Source organism: Arvicola amphibius, chromosome 13 (genome assembly GCF_903992535.2).
Source record: "Arvicola amphibius chromosome 13, mArvAmp1.2, whole genome shotgun sequence".
Taxonomy (NCBI): Eukaryota; Metazoa; Chordata; class Mammalia; order Rodentia; family Cricetidae; genus Arvicola; species Arvicola amphibius.
In genome coordinates this window covers 37666713-37686562 of record NC_052059.1, presented here as the reverse complement: position 1 = coordinate 37686562, position 19850 = coordinate 37666713, and the positions used below count along the sequence as shown (strand labels likewise).

Sequence of the window (19850 nt, the reverse complement as noted above, 5' to 3'; positions counted from 1 at the left end):
TGAAATATTCTGCCATAAAGTTTATTGTAAACAAGAAACCTTGGAAAGGCATTGTGCGATTCCATAAATATCAAACTTTGGGTTTTACATGCGAAAATGTGGGAAGTTACATAATCAACCCCTGACTCTTGTTATCATGATTTACAAATCTACTTTTGAAATGCTGTTTCTCCTCCTTGTGGACTGTGGGGAGGGGCAGAGGAAGGGCAGGTTGAGCACTGACTCCTTCCGCAGGAATGGTCTCCTTTGCTCTTCAGTTCCTGTTTTAAAATTTTGATCATTCACGACTCTCATGCTCCTCCTTTCTGTAAGATTAATTAATTAATTACCAGGGCACAGCTAAGCAGAGGTAAAATGATCTCTGAGCGTTACATTAATCATTTCAAGTAATTAAAAATTTTCAACAAAGCGCTTTAGGCAAGGAGTTTATTGGATACAATTTTGTTCATTTTAAAACATTAAATATTTAAAAGCATGCTAAAATGGCTAGATAAAAGGGAGAATGATAGAACTCATTGGGCTGAATTTCACATTATTTTAAAGACAATATTAGAGGGAAAATGAGATTTTAAAAAGGAACGCTGGGCCAGGGAGATGGCTCACTGGGAAAGTGCCTGCCGTACAAACTTGAGAAATGGCTGAGAATCCCCACAGCACACTTAAAGCTTGGTGAGATGGTCATAGGCGAGGGAGATGGCTCACTGGGAAAGCGCTTGCCTTGCATGCTTGAGAAATGGCTGAGAATCCCAACAGCACACATAAATCTGGGTGAGATGGTCAGGAGAGTCCTCAGATTCTCCCAGGCCAGCTGGCCCAGGGTATGCAGTGGGGACCGACAAAGAGACCTGTTGTAAACAAGATGAAAGGTGAGGGGAACCAAGATGGATTGCGCTCTGACCTCCACACAAGCACCTGGCACAGCCACACTTACAGGAACACACACACACACACACACACACACACACACACGCTGAAGGAGTTTCCTCATTGGTACAGCACTTGGAAGGAAAGGGTCCCTGGAATTGGAGAAACAGAGGAATAAATGCTGGTGTTGAGGAGAAGCTCTTAATGCTGTCATCCTATAAAAAGTGTCACTCTAGTGGCTATTCTAAGTGCCAGTGAGGACTCTCTGATACCCTATGGGGAAGATTTGCTTGCATGTTTCCCCTCCTGGCCTCCAGACACTGAGGTGTTAGGAGTTCTCACTTGTACTTTCTCCTCTTAGTCTATATGAGTTTTAAATTTTCTTGGAGAACCCAATCCGCAATTGGCATGGAGGCGCTTTGTTCACATTATGAATAGACAAATTGATGTCTTGGACAGAGCAACGCTTTTGCTTGTCGGTGTCTGCTTCTGGAAGAGGAAGTTGTTGTTCTGCTCGTTCGTATTTTAGATAGTCTGGACAAGGTCACTGGAAACATAATAGGTGGAGGTTAGGCCACAGGAATTCCAAATAACTTAACTCCAAAAATAATAATGGCCCGTCCATTCATTTCACAGGAGTTTATACTTTGCAAATCCCTCTGGATAAACAAGAACATTTAAACTCACCTCATGTAAACTATAGGCACATTTCAGCAAATTATTGAACTTGTTAGCATTCCATCCTAATAATGACGTGCGTGAGACAAATTAACCTGTTGAGGGGACAGAAGATGCTACTTTTGGACCCCAGTTTTGGAGATTTTATTCTCGCCTTGTTGGATCTGTTGTTGGTCCCTATGGTGTGGCAGAAGTATAAGGTACCACATTCTTACATCTGGAGCTAGGGAAACAAACAAGGAAAAAATAAGAAGAACATGTCCTCAGGGAACTAACCCTTCCACAGGGTCCCTCCTCTTGTGGCTTCTCCCTGCTCTTTACCAGCCTGGGACTACAGGTTTTCCCGCGTGGGTCTTCAGGAAGCATTCAGCAACCACACAGCAGTCTGTACCTGTCTTCTGAGAGTGGAGACAAGAGCTTCTAAGTGTTCTCCTCTCCACTGATACCACTCCACATGGCTCAGTTCTGAAGTTCTAGCCTTGCTTGTTTTCCTTCAGAAATACTAATTTGTTCCCCAAATATCCAGTGTTATCTTTGTATTGCTTCAGCTACAGGATTTTTTTTTTTCAATTACATCCTAACAGAAGATAGACATGACATTTGGCATTGAGAATACCAATTTGTATATTCTAAAATCATAATAATGTATGTTTATTTATTCTCAGTGTTCATCTTTCTTGAAGATCAAGTAGAATAAAATCCATGTGTTTAAGTAACTACAGAATTCATTCACCTCTTCACCGGGGTGTTCTTTTTTAAAAATGCTATATTTGAAATCTTAAGAACACCTAGAATTTGTAAGGAGTAGAACTGTGTTTCTTGTAACTGTGAAACTGTCAGCCTTTTTGAGAAAGCACGTGGCAAGCAGCTGGAGAGATCGCTCAGTGTTTACAGGCTTGTACTGCTCTTACAGAGGACCCAGGTTCAGTTCCCAGCGCCCACAAGGGATAGTTGACAGTGGCCTGTAACTCCAGTCTCAGGGGCATCGATGCTCACCTCTGTGGACAACTGTACTCACATGTACACACACATAGTAAAAATGAAAATAAAATCTTTAAAAAGAGAAAGCAATAGGACTTCATAGGAAAGTTGATTTTATTATTATTATTTTTTTTTTTTTTGGTTTTTCGAGACAGGGTTTCTCTGCAGCTTTTTTAGAGCCTGTCCTGGAACTAGCTCTTGTAGACCAGGCTGGCCTCGAACTCACAGAGATCTGCCTGCCTCTGCCTCCCGAGTGCTGGGATTAAAGGCGTGCGCCACCACTGCCCGGCTGATTTTATTATTTTAAAAAAGTTTTTTTTTTTTTTTTAAAAATCTGTTGTCAAATGCCAGCTGGCATATTAATTCATGGTAATAAGCAACAAATGGGGAAAACATGTAGCTGTTGACATCCCCGGAGCAACTTATTTACATTCAGCATTTGTATTAGAAAGTAATTTTAGGAGCAAAATGTGCCGTTGCAACTTGGCTCATGAAAACAGTTCTTAAATTTCCTAATCACAGTGGCCACCAGTCATATGATACTTGCTACTATAATATGCTTGGTAGTTACAAACATTTAAAAAGAAGATCAACCAACGAGACAGAAACAAAAACACATACTGTAAAAGTTGAGAGTCATTTTCTGTCCACCTGTGGTTTTATTTTTGGAGAGATCCAGGGGTCCTTTGTTGAGCTTGTTTCTCACATATTAAATATCCATCTCGGAAGGTAGGTGAAGTTCCAGCCACTGCCTTGGCTCCCGTGGTCTTGGCTTGCCGAAATCTCACTCTCTAATTTGCTTTTGTCCCAAGTGATTTTGTCCATTGTACCAACTTGGGAAATTCAAGCAAGGTAAGTAAACCAAAAGTAGGCTACCTCCTCTCCCCCCACACTCCTTAACAGTAAAACCCTGTTCACTAGGGTGGAAATTTCTCAGCCCCAGTTCCCAGAGAGCTTTCCTTGCTGGTGCTAAGGGTAGGAGCCACTAGTGACTCTTTCTGTGTGGAACCCTCTCACTTTCTTTCCAGTGAGTGCTCGCATCCTCAGGTGCTGTGGGTCCTGCAGAGAAAGTGCCCCAGGCCATAGAGTCTCTGAAGGCCAAGCCTCACTTCCTTTGTCCCAAGAGCTGGGGAACGGTCACACCTCACATAGCGTGTAGCAAGAAGGGCTCACTATTAATGCTGGGATGCTCTTCACCAGGGCTGCCTTTGCCTTCTCTTCACTCTCTCCAGCCTGGCTGAACTCCCCTTTATCCCCTTGCCAGCGTCAGTCTCCTGCTCTTGTGTTGCTCTCTGTTGGGAGTCTTCTCAGAGAAGTCTTCCACCCTGGCACAATGACCACCCCTGTTTTTCTTACCAGCTGCCACGGAAGCAATTTACTCCCCTGTTCAGTGCTCTGTGGCCTGCCGCATCGATTCCTCCACTCCTCTTGGCCATGCTAAGGTGGAGGATCCTAGAGAGTGGAGACCTTGCTGCTCTGCATTCACCTTGTAGCAGAGCTGATGGTAGCATTCCTGGACTGCAACTGAGAAACCCCCGCAATCTGTAACAACATCAGGACGGCCTTGCTGGTGTGCTGATGAGCTGTGCGGTTCTCCAGCTTGTGCAGCAGTGTTTCTGTGGGGCGGGCTTTTCAGATATTCCTCTGATAAACTTCAGGGAACAGCATTCCTTTATAAATTCAGGATTAGCTGTTCTGATATCCGCTGATTCCTTTTCCTAGTGGAGAGGCAAGAATAAGTAAACATCGACTTATTTAAACAAACAGAACTCCTCTGAGAGGTTAACTTCTTGGCCGTCTGCACTTTGCAGGAAGGTTCCTTCTGTCCAGAGGCACTCAGGAAAGCTTAGAGGTCAGGCAGCGTTTCTGTTGAGGTTCTTCTGTCTGTCTGTCTGTCTGTATTTATTTATTTATTTATTTATTTATTTATTTATTTATTTATTTATTTCTCTGTAGCTTTGGAGCCTGCCCTGCAATTAGCTCTTGTAGGCCAGGCTGGCCTTGAACTTGAGATCTGCCTGCCTCTGCCTCCCACACGCTAAGATTAAAGGCATGTGCTACCACCAGGTTTTTCTGTCCTTAAAGGCACACCACTCTTTGCTTATTTAAAGCCTCTTAATTCAGGTCCTGTCAACCCATCTTCCAGTATTTCTCGACGGCCCCTTTAGGGCCCATTTCCATGGCCTGTAGGACGTTCATGTCTTTCTTAAAGCCTGTTAGACGCCATCATACTCTTAGTCGTGGTGTCTGTGTTTGTGATTAGTGTTCTAACAGACTACATTTAGTAGAAGCTCTCACATGCTTCTTGGGGACCCCTCTGCATAACTCCTGTCACCTACAGCGGACCTGCCGTGTTGCTGCTTTCATTTCTCTGTCACCTGTACCTGTCCGCATCCTGTGGATGACGACTATGAGGCCTCAGCGGTAGCCCTTACCCAATTAGAGTCAGAGTCTGGAACTCACAGCCTGTGCGTAGGACCTGCTATGCTTCTCACGGGCTCTCACACAGAGAGAGTTCCTGGCTGCCTGGCTGGCTCCCTGGCATTCTCTGCCTGCTGGTGGCAAGTGTGAGGGGTGTCCCACATGTCCCACACAGAGCACAGCCCAGTAGGTGATAGGGCTAGCACACTGAACCCTCAAGTACAAAGCCTGGTTCATCACTTGTGAAGATGCAAAGGTAATCCCAGGCCCTTCCTGGACTTTCTTATAATCAAACAGTAATTTCTAGATCTGTCCTCTGGTTACATGCTTGGTAGGGAAGCAACAAAATAAATAAAAGAAGATATGGCTGAGTGACTCTTAAGTGACTTGTAAATACAAGGAGCAAGGGGCTGCTGTACAGAGTGTGCAGTGACTATACAACTTAGCGGGATTTCACTACTGAGTTCTGGCGACCTTGGTGCCTAAGACAAACATAATACCTAGTCAGAGCATATCATGGTTGGGATCAGGCTAATAGTTTTTATAGTAACTTATGCATTGTTTAAAATGCCTTTCAAGGGCTCAAGGAGCATCTCAGTGTTGTAAGAGGCCCCTTGTTAGTTCTCAGCTGCTCAGCTCCAAAATAACCACACAGAAACTATATTTATTAAATTACTGCTTGGCCTATTAGCTCCAATTTCTTATTGTCTAGCTTTTACATCTTAATTTAACCCATTTCCATTATTTTATATTTTACCATGAGGCTTGTGGCCTACCAGCAAGGTTCCAGTGTGTCTGTCTCCGAGGCATCTCCCTGACTCTGCCCTTCTTTCTCCCAGCATTCAGTTTAGTTTTCCCTACCTAGCTCTGTTCTACCCTATCAGGCCAAGCCAGTTTCCATATTAACTAGTGGTATTCACAGCATACATAGGGGAATCCCACATCATCTCAGTAGGTAAGAGCACCTGTTGTACAAGCATGAGGACATGGGTTTGCATCCACATAAAACGCTGGGTGTGAACACATGCTTGTAGCCCCAGCATCGTAGAAGACAGAGACAGAGGATTCTCTGCAGCCTGCTCATCACCACCAGCTTGCTTCAGTTACTCTAAGAAGCCCTGTCTCACCAAAATAAGGTGGCCCATTACAGAGCAGAATATCAGATACCTGCCTTTGGTCTCAGCTTGTGTCCATGGGTATGCACCCTTATGCATGCTTAGCCACATGCAAGCACTGAACAACCATGCAATGAACACTAACGCATATTATCACAAATAAAATGCCTTTAAGTCTAGAAGGTTATCCTGCTCCTACCCAAACTGAAGCTATAGTCACATGGAAATTAAGAAAAACACTTTGTCGTACATGTGACATATGGCGGGCTGATTTCTTTAAAAGGGAACTTAGAAGTATCAACTGATAAGATCCATCAGCTCTACAGAAGAAAATAAGAATAGGAATATACAGTTCAAAGGAAAAGCTAGTATCTGACAAATTGCCTTATTAATGATGGAAATAAAATCAAAATTTAAAAGGCAGTATTTTCGGTTGTCACCTGGTGACAGTTAAACTGTTAGTGAGGGGTCGGAAGATAGCTCAGCCTGCTGCTGCTCCTGTGCAGTTTCTGAGTTCCATTGCCAGCTCCCAGATGACTCCCAACCCCCTGTAGCTTCCCTTGTAATGGATGTGATGCCCTCTTCTGGCCTCCACAGGCACTGCAGTCATGTGGTGGTTACTCATACATTCAGGCAAAACACTAGTACACATAAACTAGAAACAAATAAATCTGAAACTGTGGGTGCCACCACGGAATGCTAATCTGCCACACTGTGGGAAGGAATACAGATTGGGAAAATGCTTTTGAAGGCACTTTAGTTGCCTTTATCCCAGCTATATAGTTACGACCACACTAAAACATTTTGCAGGCTTTTTTTTGTAATAGTCTGTAGCGGCGGATGAAGAAGTTTGGAAATAACCAAAAATAGTTCTTTTTAGAATAAATCAGTTTTAATAAAAGGAGAAATAAGGGAACTTACAGAGCCAAGGGTCCAGCGAAGCAGAGGGTAACGCGGGGGACAAAAACAGGGTCGTCCTTCCAGGACCCGGTCTTTTTAAGGGTACCTTTCTCCCCTGGGGCAGCCACGCCCCTGAATGCAGGGATTGGGCCAGCTGCCCCAACAATAGTCAAGAGTTGAGAGAAATCTGAAGGTATACCAGCAGGAATACAGAGGATACTAGCCGTTCAGCACGATGTGGTATAGCATTGTATTAGTGAGTCTTTCCCTGCTATGATACAGATTTAAGAAACATTTTAAAAGGAAGAATGATTTCTTTTGACTCAAGGTTTTGGAGGTTTCAGTCAATGGTTGCTTGGACCCATCGCTGTGGGCCTGTGATGAGGGAGATCTTCATGGTGGAGCACGGAGCGTGCGGTGGAGAAGCAGAGATGTTCACCTCATGGCATTTGGGAAGCAGAGAGAAGAGAGAGGTCAGGGGTCAAGGTATAGCTTTGCAGAGTACGCCCCTCAGGGACCTACTTCCTTCAGCTCTACTGCCTCCTGATAATGCCACCATCTCAATCCATGCAGGAGTCAATCCACCAGGTAAATCACTGTGCTCAGTGTGTAGACGTTTACCCAAAACCCACCGTCTGCCAGTCAAGCCTTCAAGACTAGTGTCTGGTAAAGACAATTCATATTGAAACTCAACAGCCATAAGTAAAACAAGTTGGTTTATGCCAATCATAAAGAGCAATGCTCAAGAAATATTTTTTGTAGTATAAGCATATTTAAATGGAATGATGAATGCTTCCAAATAGTTTAAACAGGTACCAACAAGTCCACATACTCCGAAGTGTGCTTTTATATATGCTGGTATGTACAAGGCTGAGCACAATGTTATTTTTGCTGATTATTTAGACAGTGGAACTGGTGGGAATGGAACTAGCATTGCTTGACTTTTTCTTTTTAATCAATTGAAGGTTTTGGTTCTGTCATATTATACTTCTAAGAAAAGCCCTAGGGTATGCACAAAACACAAAGGAGATTTTATGCAAGTATTTCTAAGAAGTTAGTTAGCAATAATTCTAGTTTTCCATGTGATCCCTACTCATAGAATGTTTTCACTCCTGTTAGAAATCAAATTTCTTGGTTAAAATCTATAAGGGTCTGTATTTTGCTGGGCTCCTGCACACAGGAGTCTCCCTCCCGTGTGGCTCCACCAGGCTGGTGTGGCTTATTTTTCTACTTTTTTTACCCCAGGCAGCTCACCTGGGGCGGGGGGGGGGGTGTGCAAACCCACAAGTTCTGGGCAACTAGGATCCCCTCAGTCTTGTTCATGGTTAGACCTAGGAGTAGGGTAATTGACACATACCGCAATAACAGCAGAAGCAGCATAGTTAATAAGTGCTCATTTCTATTGGTTGGTGGTCCTGCTTGAGAGGCAAACTTGTGGCCCCTCTGTGTTTGACTTTCCTGTGGGCTGCATATGTCATCCATGCCCTGCATGAAGTGGACCTGTGGGGGATGCTGGCTCCCAGTGCTGTAAGGAGCTAGAGTACGAGTTCTCTCCCAGGGGAGACTGAGCACCAAAAATAAAATAAAATAAAAGCCCATAGTGGGGGGAGGGGCGGGCTGGGGTGGACGGGGAACGTTTAAGTAAGAATGCTGGCGTTTGGAGGGGCTCCTTTGTGCCCCGTGTCCTTTGCACACTTGAGGGGCCAGCAGGCCAGAGGGCATGTCTCACTGAGTGCTGCTGACTGTCCCCTTGTTCTGGCCCAGCTGCATTCTGTCGACCAGATGGGAGTGAGTTTGCCCCATTTAGCTGAGAGGGAAGTGCAGTAAGCTGGGACATCCCTTGCTTTAGATTTTTACCCTGTGTGTGGCACCTTGTAGAAGTCAAGTGGGTTTCCAGAGAAGAAGGGCAAAGGTCAGAAAGAAGCGTTTTCTAAAGTTATTTGCACTTCCCCCTCTGTTAGAGGGAGTGTGAGACAGAATATGAGTGGCAAAAAGAAAAGGAAACAAAAAGAAAACTCTTGATCACAAAGAAAAGACAGTCTCAAAGACCTTGTTGGCTAGGTACTCAAAAGAAGTCTGCTCGTTTAAAATAAAAGCTAAGAACTTTCTTATGATAATATACCTCTCTCTAATCCCTGTACCCTTTGTTGATCTCCTGTCTAAATTGTGCCATAATCATTAATTTGACTCTCCTGCAAATGCGAGTGTGGGGAACAAAATAATGAATGGTCCCATTCATGTCGGTAAAAAGTTAGTGTCTCCCTGTCACAGAGGCAGAACTAAGCAGAGGAGAGTCTGCAGGAGCAGAGAGTGAGCGGCTGACTCATGCTGGCCTGGCAGCAAAGCACTCAGCAGCCCTTGACGCCAGATCCATTCCAGAAACAGCCTGGCTCCTTCCAAGCATGGGGCCGAGTGGCTGGTCCAGCCTTGCTGTGCTTCAAGGAAGTGAGCAGCCTGCTAATCGTTTTCCAATTAACTGCTGCCTGAACAAGGACACCCAGAAGAATAGTTGAGCCCGGCGACCGCCGAATTCTCCTGGCCCATCAAATGTTGTCATCAGTGCGTTGGATGGTGGCCTTTGCACCGAAACCCTCACAATTGTCAAAGGTGCTCATGGAGGATAGTGTCAGGGCAAACTGCATACTGAGATGGTCACCTGGCAAAGATGTTTAGTGGTCCTGTGAGTGACCTTCTGGGCAGTTCAGCCCCAGGCTGGTTTCCTAGCACTAAGACTGGACCACAGACACAACCCTCTGAGCAGCATGGCTCACGTGCCCTTTTCATGTAAGGGACTTTCCCACCACCTCCAGCTTATTATCTCGTGATGCATGGTAGTGGAGCATCAGGCCCCAATGTCCCTGAAATTTATAATGTGGGAGAGAGTGTGAATGTCAATGATGATCCGTGGCAGCTGGTTTAGGTCCAGTGGTCTTGGCCTCTTGCCTGGTGTCTTCTCACCAATCTTGGTTTTCCACCTCCAGCCACAAGACAAGTCTTCTGCTTTCAGCCCCGGCTGCTGAACTTGACAGGAGCTTGGCTATAAAGTGACTTAGGATGCAGCCTTTGCCAGTGATGGATGAGAAGGGCTGGACACTGTGTCTCGTACCAAGTACCCATCCCTACTTGTTTGCTCTTCACGCAAGAGATCCTGTCTCATGTAGTCAATCATTCTTGCTCTTGTTAGGGAATGTTTTCCCAAACAACCGTCTTTCTGGTATCCCTTCCCCAAAGCTGTGGCTTGCTTCTTGCTCTTCTGAAAGCCATTTTCTACAATAAGCAGACTTTCTGCATGTCAAAGACTTGATCATGGAAGCACATCCCCCCACCCTCCAGTCATCTCTTGGTCCCAAGTGAAATGCTCATTTGATTCCACTGCATGTTCCAGAACTTGGCACTGGAAGTAACTTTCATCTGACTTTCCAAGTTTCCTCCATCCTAAGGAAGAGGTCTGAGGCTTGAGACTCAGGCAGTCCAGGCGTTGCCCTAGCTTTTGTGAACCCTCATTTTCTCTCTTACTGGGGTTGTGTGCTTCCACATGGCTTCTGTCAAGCTTCTTGTACTGATTGGAGTGTGAGTCTGTTTCTTCCCTTATTTCTTCAAGTTACAACCGGCTCGTTCTTTTGCCACCTCCTAAGAGCCCTTCCCTGACAGCCTTGTAATAGAGATGTCTTTTGTAAATCTGCCATGTCCCCCTGTTGACACACAAGCTTATATGGCACTTCTGATAGTCACCTTTTTATATCACAAGCCAAATCTTCAGCTAGTTAACTTTTTATGTGTGTATGCCTTCAGTAAGGGTGTCAAGCTTTTTGAGATTAGAACCTTCTGGACACTTTCAAGAACATATAATTATCATCGATCCTGTCTAACATTTAAGTTCTTGAGATTATTTGCTCAACTGAAAAAGTCTTAATTAATCACAAATGAATATTGTGAGTTGCGAGGGAGCTTGGTTTTCTCTCTAAACACACCATAAGACCTGAGTTCTTCACTTTCACTTCCAGCTGTTGGAGAGGTCCACAGGAAGTTGAATTCTCAAGAAAAACTATTTTAATTAAACACCGCAAGTGAGAAGCCAAAATGAGTCAAAATATTGTCTGTCCCCTCCCATGCCATCTCAATAAGTGAGGAAATACAACACCCCAAGGGAAAGTCTGATTTCTATGGTAGCACTCTCTGCCAAATGGTTCTTTGTTTTCTGCTACATGTGAGAAAAGACAAATTGTCTTGAGGCTAGAAAACAAACTGGACTGGCAAGCCTACAAACTCCCTTTATGTTTGTTTATTTATTTATATTTTTTTAAGTGTGTGTGTATGTGTGTATGTGTATGTGTGTGTGTGTGGTTTCCCAAAACCAGGGTTTCTCTGTAGCTTTGGAGCCTGTCCTGGAGCTAGCTAGCTGTTGTAGACCAGGCTGGCCTTTAACTCACAGAGATCCACCTGTGTCTGCCTCCCGAGGGCTGGAATTAAAGGCGTGCGCCACCACCGCCTGGCACCTAGAAACTTCTTTTAGTTGTTTGCATGTTTTCCTGGGACCATCAAAGACATGGGAGTGATTAAGAGGTTAGAGACATTTACTGTTGTTCACCTCTCGTGATACAGTGAGAACTCACCTCAGGATGCTGCGTGCCATACGGTGAGCATCTATTGCTATCGAAGTGCTTTTCGTTTTAGGAAATGGTACCCAAAGGATGGGAATTTAAGAAACGTTAAGTGGAGGGTGGTAGAAAGATTGAGAACTATTAACTGGGAGGGGAAGCTGGCTGTGACTCGGAACCATCCTCTGCTTTGATTTCCCTGCTCTCTGCAATCTCTGGAAAGCAGTATGTCATCCATAGCTGCAGTGGAGCAGATTCATACATATTTACTAGTTGCAAATTAGAAAGTGCAGCCTGGAGAAGGGCTGTGCTCTTTGTCTTTCTGCTTTTCTTCCCTGGCTGATGATTCAGTGCTCTTCACACACCCGGAATTCAGAGGCCACGTTGGGAACTTGTCATATTCCATGTATACCAATAAGGTCTTTGTAATTTAAATGGAGTTTTATTTTCCAATTTAGAGGCTTGTAGGGGAGACAGACTGGGGTTTTCTCCATCCTGTGTCAAGGCTTTGATGCAATGATTTATTAAGGTACCAGTCGAGATATTGATCCTGCTAATAGCTTCTGCCTGGCCTCACAATGTTTTACATTTTCCTCGCCTAAAAGACCATATTCCCTTTCTCCTCATCTGATTGACCATAAATGCTTTGGCCTTTCCTCAGTAATTATCTCACTCACCAAAGCAGTGGGTAAAAGTCAAGTATTTATAGACTAATTAGTGAAGTCAACATGTCTAAGTAGAATGTTTCGCATAATAGCAAAAAGTCCCACACAGTCTTGTGAAACTAGCAAAGTTTGGTCCACAGAAAGCGAGGCTAGAAGACACATGGTTGAGAGCACACTTTTCCTCTGTTTCATTTTTATTTTCTGTTCTTTTTTCTTTTTTTTTTAACTTATGAAAGTTTTGGATATTAACAGGTTCTGAGTCTATTTCATGTTTGTTTTTTTTTTTTTGATTTGTGTGTGTGTGTGTGTGTGTGTACGAGCACACACCTTCCTGAGTTATGTATGTGTGCTGTTTGCATGGATACAGGAGCTTGTGGAATCCAGAAGTGGGTGTCAGATCCCTTAGTACTGGAGATACAGAGAGTTGCAAATAGCCATAGGGAGTTTACCCCTTTCCCCACCCCATCCTCTGCAAAAACATTAAGTGCTCCTCACCTTTGACCTATTTTTTTCAGGCCCAAGATTTGTTTTGTAGGCTTTATTATCTCATGATATGAATGGTATCATCAATATCATTTAAGTCTTGGTAGGCAGATCCTATAAAGATACAAGGAAGAGCCATTTATTGAATATAAAGCTCCTTTGTTTTTAGAAAATGTCTCGAAAGGTAGTAATTCTTGACTAAGGTGTACTTGCTTGGTTCTGAAAGCAGGCAAAGTGCTACATGGGTTGAGGAGCTAGGAAGCCTGGTTCAGGGTAAGAAGGAGGTAGCTCACTGATGGCCTGGGTTCAGTCCTTGGGACTCATGAAAAGGGGGGAGGAGAGAATTAACTTCTAAAAATTGTTCTCTGAGTTTTACATGTGCCCCCATGGCACATGCATACTGGCATGTTGCACACATAATACATATCATACATATGTATATCATACATACACACACTACATATATAATTTAATATATATTTACCATTATTATGTATAATATATTATATAAGAATATAATTATATTATAACCATTATATTAATTATAATATATAATTATTATATTAATATATCATTATACGCTATATAATATAACATATTAAAGGTAAATATTTATTATATAATATAAATATATATTAAAGGTAAGTGATAGATAGAGAATATAATTATTATATTATAACCATTATATTAATTATAATATATAATTATTATATTAATATATCATTATATGCTATATAATATAACATATTAAAGGTAAATATTTATTATATAATATAAATATATATTAAAGGTAAGTGATAGATAGATAGATAGATAGATAGATAGATAGATAGATAGATAGAACACCTGGTTTTCAGCTTGCCTTTGTAACCAATTCCACATGTTTGGGGGGCACCAATTTCTTTGTTTTAAAACTAGAGATACAAAAACCATTATAAAAATCAAAGATGATAATATCTGCAAAATTACTTAGAAAATTGTATGGAACTAGAGAGAAGCCACTCTTTTAAAAAGCATTTCCTGGGACTGGAGAAATGCCTCAGTGGTTAAGAACACTGGATGTCCTTCCAGAGGATCCAGGTTCTGGTCCCAGCACCCACATGGCAGCTCACAACTGTCTGTGAGTTCGGGTCCAGGAGATCAGGCCCCCTCACATAGACACACATGCAGGCAGAATACCAATGCACATCAGAAAAACATAAAAATTAAAAAATAAAATCAAAAAGTATTTCTAGTGGCATTAAGGTCACTTCTATAAAGGTAAGCAGCGTACAGCCCTGAAAACTGTTACATGAGTAACAGTAGCCCCATTTGTACTTGGGTCCCCTCTGGCAAAGTGGACCCTTTGCATCCTATGTGCATTTTCAGAGAGGTGAAAAATCTTACAGGAGTCACAAAGGTGATTGTGACACCTCTTTGCAAAATGCAGAAATGTTTCAATAGTAGGGCCCACGTGCAATTACTTCTGTGCCCCTCTCGTTCAAGTGACATTTGCACACTTGGCCAGGTACTACGCGCTCTCTTGAAGTGTGCCAGGTCTAGAATGAGAAACAAAACCAACAGCAAACCTACATGTCTGCCTTAAGTTATAATCACCAAGTCTTTCCCATAATTGTACCTTCTGATTGTTCATTGCCCTGAATGTCTTTAAACCCCCTCTACTTCTCAATATTTTCAGGAACTAACAGCTTGCAAAACCAGAAGCCAAAGCAGAACTGAGTTCCAAAAGGGAGATCAAAAGGGGACCATACAGCGGAAGTGAGCTGGTTCCTAACAAGTGGTGAGTATTCCAGCTCTGGAGACAAGAACTTTACTTTCTGACCTCTCTCGGGGCAGCGAAGGGTCTAGCCCAGGCTGCCTGAAGAACTGTGATTCCCTGCTCCCATCTTCCTGCGTGAGTCAGAATGATGGGGACCCTGATTCACTGTACCAATGTTGCTGCTGCGTAGGCTGCTCTGTTTCCTTGTTCAGCACGGTTGTTGCGGCAGGAACCATCCAGTCCTAAACCAAACAGTGCTGCCTACATTCAGTCGTATTGCCATCATTTTGTCTCCCTTTCTGCCCGGTGTGCCTTGCACCCATGTTTAAGTACCAGTGGTGTCATGAGGCTGTCTGCGACTGCCCTCCTTCCCCATCCAATGCCATTGTCTGCGACTGCCCTCCTTCCCCATCCAATGCCATTTTCTACCCTCTGCAGAATATCACAGGCTCCAGGATTAACTTCTCTTCCTAGGCATTCTCAAAATGCCAGATTTTGATGATGATGATGATGATGATGATGATGATGATGAGGGTGATGGTGATGGTGATGGTGAATGATTAAATCAGGGCAAAAAAATCACATCCCTAAACTAATTCATAATAAAGTTTCTCCTTCCCTGACTAAGGGTGTGTCTCTAAAGTTGAAAGTCTTCAAAGTGTGCTGTTTATTTGGCTGAGGTATGGTTTCTTTATCCATTATCTTAGCAGAACACTGAAACCCTAATCTTTTTGTCAGGTCAAATATTGACATGTGTGAGGTCAGGTAGGTCTTAGGCTTGGGTTGGCCCTTCCACATATAACTGGAAGGTTATGACCAGTCATGACCTAGGCAGAAAAGTATTATCATTCTTACACTATTTATACTATTTATTCCCAGAATGGCCGTGATCTTACTTGGGCCGATCCTGTAGGCAATAACAATTTCAGTAAATGGGAGGGGGAGGGGAGTTACAGAGATGAGCTAAAGACAGAAGGAGGGCAAAGGGCAGCCAGAGCTTAACCTTAACCCCCGAAGTCTCTTCTGGCCCTGGGAGTCTGTAAATGAGAAAGAGAAGGGGCAGGGATAAGGGCAAAAGGAAGAGAGAGAAGGCTCTTTGAATACTGTAAAAGCCTCCGGGCTAATAAATATGTTATGATGAGTTGTTTATCTCCTACACTAGAGGTGAGCTTTTTTCTCTGGCTGCTGCGAATTTCAAAAATGTATCAGCTTGTGGCCTCTCTTGCATGCCCTCTTCAGGACCTCAGAGAAGTCTCTCTCTGCAAGGTTGAGGCTGTCAATAAATACTTCAGCCTTTTCTTTTTCAGCATTTACTGCCCTAAGTCAGAACTGGCAAAGAGGGTTGGTGAGAGACCAGAAATCTGTTAGAGTGACGAGGCGAGGGGACTTGGTCCGTCCTACAGAGGTTGGAGAGTGAAATTTGGGCATGGGGGCATGGGGGTAGAATGGTCAGACAGGCCAGCAAGATGCTCTGTTGCAAGGAGGCTCAGAGTAAATTTAGTTTCCAAGACCCAGCTTTCTAAGTGTGTGTCTGTGTGTGTGTGTGTGTGTGTGTGTGTGTGTGTGTGTGTAGAATTGAGATGCCCCCAGCTTACTGAGTGCCCTTTAACTGGAAATGGTTTCACTCTGTGGCTCAGGGACATCTGTGCTGGTCATGCTCCCCGGCTCTGCTGGAGGTAGCCATGGAGAAGACCCCTTAGGGAATCCCCAGCAGGCTAGAGCAGCGATAGTGCCGTGGGACATTGGGTCTAATTGGAATTTCTGGAAAGGTGCTGAGAACTCTTCTCTGTGGTCCTCCATCATCAGATGCAGTCATCAGGGACTGCAGCCTCTTAAATCTTGACTATCACATTTGACTACAGTACAGTATAACTTTATACAGAAAAGTGGCTTTGGTCTATGAAAATCCTTCATAGCTCTGAGATTTCTGGACCATTAGGAAACAGATTTGTTGCCTCATGATTGCAGTGGTTGTGAGAAGACAAAGAAGGCCACAAACCTAGCTTAATAGTTCCCTCCTGCAGTCTCCTCGCTGGCCACTGCTAGGTCTGTTCTGTTAGCAGTGGGTGTTAGAGCAAGGATTGAGAAAGCATTTCTTGAAGAGATAAGATCTCCAACTTTACCTTTATTAAAACCTTGCAAGTAAAGTCTCTGAGATGGCCCAGTAACTAAAGGTGCTTGCCACTTAGCCTGGCACCCTGGGTTTGATTCCTGGTACCCGCAGGGCAGAAGTAGAAAACCAATTCTTGGCTATTTGACTTGCATGTGTTCACCATGGCACACCTACCCAAAACGTAGCATTTGTGCACATGCATACTAATGATAAGTGAAAAAATAAATAAATAAAAGTTCTCTTGTGGTGGTTGGAAAGAAAATGGTCCCTAAAGGGAGTGGCGCTAGTAGGAGGTGTGGCCTTGTTGGGGTGGGTGTGGAGGAAGTATGTTACGGTGGAGGCGGGCTTTGAGGTCTTATAGATGCTCAAGCCACACCCAGTGAGACAGACCACTTCCTGTTGCCTGCCTATCAAGATGTAGAATTCTCCAGCACCATGCCTGCCTGGACAACACCATGTCCCACCGTTAAGATAATGGACTGAACCTCTGAACTGTAAGCAAGCCATACCAATTAAATGTTTTCCTTATAAGAGTTGCTGTGGTCACGGTGCTTCATCACAGCAACAGAAACCCTAAGTAAGGCAGAAGTCAGCACTGGGAGTGGGCTATTGCTATGACAGACCTGACCATATTTTTGTTTGCAATAATCTGTAGTTAGGGCATTTGGGTTAGGAAATCAGTGGAATTCTCTAAACCCTGCTTAATGGTTCATGCTAGTAGAGGCATGGAAGACAGTGGTGCTGAGTGTGACTTCATGAACTGTGAGGCCTTGCTCAAGAGGTTGCAGAGGAGAAGAATGTGGATATGTGGCCTAGAGACTGTTCTTGTGAAAGTTTGGTGAAGGATGTGGCTACTCTTTGCCCTTTTCCGAAGAGTCTGCCTCATGCTAAAGTAGAGAGTTTTGGATTAATTCCATTGGCAGAGGAAATAACAAGATAGCCTAATATAGACTCTGTCCTGTGGTTATTAGGATTAATTCTGATGAAGATTTGTGATGAAAAGGAGCACGCTGAGCAAATAAACATACAAACTGTACAGATTGAGAATAGGACACCAGGAAGTGAAGTAGAGCTAAATCCTGTGTTCGAGGAGGTAAACAGATTAAGAAAGGGAATAAAGGGAGTGGTGGCCCCAGGGCAATGCCACCCAGCTAAATTTCCAGTTTGAGAAAATAAATTAAAGTTTAGAGCTGGGTGTGGTAATACATACCTTTAATCCCAGGACTGGGAAGTCAGAAACTGGCAGATCTCTGAGTTTGAGGCCAACCTGGTGGTCTACAGAGCAAGTTCAGAACGGCCACACGTAGGCAGTGAAGGACAGAAAGCTGGTAGAAATCTAATTGGACATGGGGGCCATGTTAAAGCCCTAAGCAAGCAACAAAGCTTGGCAGCTTCTGTCACATGGTTCTGGAGTTAAGGATAGAAAAAAGGGGCTATGCAATTTGCCTCCAGATCTAAGGAAAGCCACCGAGGCCAGGCATGTGTCAGGAGAGTTCCTGAATGGAAGCCTAAAGAGGCCATTGCATGAAGCTGAGAAGTTGAAGCTGGGTAACCTTGGAGACCCCAAGATGTTGGCGATGCCAGAGTCATGGGATACCTGCCAAGGAAAGCTGCTGACAGGGAGTGGAACGAGCCCAGAAGAAAGAAGTGTGCTGCAGCCAACAGAACTGAAAGGAGTTGGAGATCTGAAGAATGCTTTGATATTAGACGTGGACATGCGGAGTGGAGTTTGCCCAGCTGGTTTTAGGTCTTTTGGTCCAGTGTTTCCTTGCTATGCTCCTTTCCCTACATTTTGGAATGGTAATGTCCTGTGCCATTCTATGTTGGAAGTATGTGATCTGCTTTTGGATTTTGCTTTTACAGGAGATTACAGTTAAGAGATAGCATGAATCTCGGAAGAGACTTTGAAATTTGGACCTTTACTTAAGTTTGAGACTGTTATAGACGATGGGAACTGAATGCATTTTTGCATTATGATGTGGCTACAAGCCTTTGGGGGCCCAGGAGTGGAATGTGGTGGTTTGAAAGGAAATGCCTTCGAAAGGGAGTGGCACTGTTAGGAGGTGTAGCTGTGTTGGAGTAGGTATGGCCTTGTTGAAGCAAGCCTGTCACTGTGGAAGCAGGCTTTAAGGTCAGATCTATGTTTAAGTCCTGCCCAGTGAGGTAGACTATTTCCTATTATCTTCTTATCAAAATGTAAAGTTCTCCAGCACTGTGTCTGCCTACACACCTCTACCTACTCCTAGCTACTGTGCTCCATGACGATATTGTGCTGAACTCTGGAACTATAAGCTGCCACCACAATGAAAGGTGTTCCTTCATAAGAGTTGCAGTGGTCATGGTGTCTCTTCTCAATGATAGAGACCTCAGCAAGATACTTGTCTATGGTGATTCAGAGATTCCAGAGCTGTTACCGGACAGCAGAATTACAGCAGGAGACTACTCTCTAACCACTATGGATTACTTATGATCTAACTCACAAAACATCAGGAGCCATATTTTGTGATATGAAAGCCTTGCCTGGATAGCATAAACCGATGGTTTAAATTACTGCTGTTATATATCAAATGATTTATTGAACCAAGATAATTAACTCCTATAAGGCAACACAAAGCACAAATTCTCGGCTGTATACAAGAATCCTAGAAAGTACTGTTAGAAGGTTTTAAGGAAAAAGTGTTAGGGCAGTACTCATTGAGCTTGTGTTGGTGGGAAAATCACATGACACCCTGGAAGTTCTGTCTTCTCATGTACTGTGGTGGCTAATCCACCTAGAGATGCATGGACAGCTGTTATGTTAAAAATAAAACGCCACAGGTCCCCCAGTGGCAGCAGTGGGCAGTGAACATGAGACCACGGCAGGCCACGAAGGCAGCTGGTCCCAGGCAGGGAGCTGCAGCAGGGAGAGACAGAGACCTATTAGGCAGGCCATGCAGAGAAAGTGGGTATTTATTTAGTGGGCTATAGAGGGGAAAGGGAAAGGGGGGAAGGGGAGAAGGGAGAAGAACAGAGAGAGAGAAACAGAGAAGGGGGAGAAGGGAAGAGGTAGAAGCTGCCTCTTTGGTAGAGAGACTCAGGCTGGAAGCAGAAGGAAGATCTGCTTGCCTCAGTGGGCGTGGCTTGTCCCTTTCATCCAATCTCAGGAATTAGGTGAACTTTGTGTACCCTGGGGTATAGGGCAAGAAAGCAGAACTCTTTAAATGCCCCATGAGGAACTGCACACTTGGCTTTCCTACTCGAGGCCCTGCATTGTCCAAGTCTCTCCAGAGCTGG

The 19850-nt window shown here is 43.9% G+C and overlaps 1 protein-coding gene across 3 annotated transcripts in view; it reads left to right on the top strand.

Moving 5' to 3' along the window:
* Positions 1-19850, top strand: part of Enox1 (ecto-NOX disulfide-thiol exchanger 1) — a 551532-nt gene that overhangs the window by 211668 nt on the left and 320014 nt on the right. For all 3 annotated transcript variants that reach the window (XM_038310117.1, XM_038310118.1, XM_038310116.1), the window contains one exon: positions 14384-14485. The gene's annotated coding sequence lies outside the window, so the exon portion shown is untranslated. The remainder of the gene's footprint in view (positions 1-14383; positions 14486-19850) is intronic.